Below are 2,217 nucleotides of genomic sequence, written 5' to 3'. Positions count from 1 at the left end.
GAAGCAACTACAACAATATGCATGTACTATAGGTAGGTTTAAAACTCCATCAAATTAAGAACAACAAAAGTGAAATGCATAAGTTCTAATCAACACTGCAATCGCATTACCAAAATTCTACTTATGACTGCAATCCATGTGTATAGAACATAAGAACTTATGCTCAAATTTATATTCAGGAATCATACTGCATGTTTTATCCTACAGTAGTCATCCAATTCTAATTCTAACAAATTCAATCTATTAAGATTTCCTCATTTTCCCCTATCTGGCTGTCCTTTGTGATTTAGAGAAGCTGCTGCCACAAACACCAGCTTCTCTAGATCGCAAAGGACAGCCCGATAGGGGAAAATGAGAAAATCTTAATAGAATGAATTTGTTAGAATTAGAATTGAATTATTATTGTAGGATAAAACGTGCAGTATGATTCCTGACTACAAATTTGAGCATAACTTCTTATGTTCTATACACATGGATGTGCAGTCACAAGTAGAATTTTGGTAATGTGACTGCAATGTTGATTAGAACTTAGGCATTTCACCTTTGTTGTTCTTAACTTGATGGAGTTTTAAACCTACTTATAGTACCTTCATATTGTTATAGTTGCTTCTTTGCACATTATAGTTTTGAAAGTAAAGCCAGAACATATACTTTGGATTTGATTCACTAGCCGCTGGGATCTAGGTTGATGACTTTATGTTATCTCCATTTACTGTGTGCAAGAAACCATGGAAGAACATGTCCCGACCAGACAAAGTAATGATAGGGATGAGCCATCTGGTGAGGAGGCAAAATATGATAAGGAGATGTTGTTAGGACTAGAGGGTTCCACAGATGGTGATATAGGTACAACCAATATGGAGCACAAAGAGTGTAGCGACCAAGACGATCAGGCACACTATGAGGAGTAAGCTCATGCTGGACAGGTAAAACAAGGGATTTTTTCAGCTCTTTGTGCTTTGAGGTTATAATCATAAAGAATTGTATTACATGTGGCACCCTTGTTTTTGTAATATACAGTGCTCTGGTAGCCGACCGTGGTGACACAAGCCATGTAGAGTATAAGGAAGACGGGAGCGTGATGAAAGACACTGCCAAGCACAAATGGAAGGGTGCAATGGGCTTACAATTGATGAATGGTACCGCCAAGGATGACACTAATGTGACAAAGGTTGATGTTCACAAGCCGACTCATATTTTGTTAGTACCATCAAAAGAAAAAGAATTGTTGTGTAATGAATATAGAGGGTCAAAAATCATCGTCGACTTACATCGTGCTAGAAGGTAGTGTACTTTTCACCCATTATGCTATTCATTTATTATCTATTTTTAATAATAATACATGCAATAGTATTAATTAATCCTATAAGATTAATCCTATAAGCATGTTGTCTTTTTTAGATTATGTTAGTACCGAAAGTGATAGACCCATAATTGAATCTGCCAAAAAATTTCATCTTCACCTAGGAAGGAGCAACTTGTGCTCATCGATGATGTTCCAATGTCGAGAAAGCACATGGCATGTCTTTTCAGTCATATGAATTCTTGTGTAAAGAGGTAATAGATGCAAGTCATAATACTCAATCAAACATAGACAACTTCAATGTTCTTTCTTTCTAATGGCTCAATGTATGCATATCATAGATGCTTATATTAACCTACAGAAGGCCCAGGAGGGTTTGAGAAAGAGGACGGGAGGTACAGTCTATCTTGAAAGTGCATGCATAACTGCATACATGCAGCGGGATGGAGAAAAGGAGAGACCATTGAAGCCAATTACTCTAATCGTGGCACTTCCCAGCGTCCTAGTTTGGTCGACGGGTGCTAGCTTAGTTGAACCATGATTTGGTAGCAATTTTTTAAAATGATATATTGTTCTTTGATTATCAAATTTTATGCCTGACAAAATATTTATTATTTGATTTGATAGGTGTTCCTTCCAATAAATGTTACCGGTTCACACTGGTACCTTGGTGTTATAAACGCTAACAAACGTGAGGCAGGTGCTATACTCTTTGGGCGAGATATTCAGATGTGCTGACCTCTTTGGGTGAGAAGTCTAGGAGAGTTCGTGTTTTTATAAAAACAAGGGAGAACCTCTGGTAGGCTCATCAATGACCTAGCAAGGACATCCAAGTCCACCCAGGAGAAGCTCGACATGATCGCGGAGCAGTTAGAGAAGATCATCAAAGAGTCCAGCAATGTTCAGGACACCCT

The sequence above is a fragment of the Miscanthus floridulus genome, chromosome 8 (genome assembly GCF_019320115.1).
Source record: "Miscanthus floridulus cultivar M001 chromosome 8, ASM1932011v1, whole genome shotgun sequence".
NCBI lineage: Eukaryota > Viridiplantae > Streptophyta > Magnoliopsida > Poales > Poaceae > Miscanthus > Miscanthus floridulus.
This window is presented reverse-complemented; position numbering follows the sequence as displayed.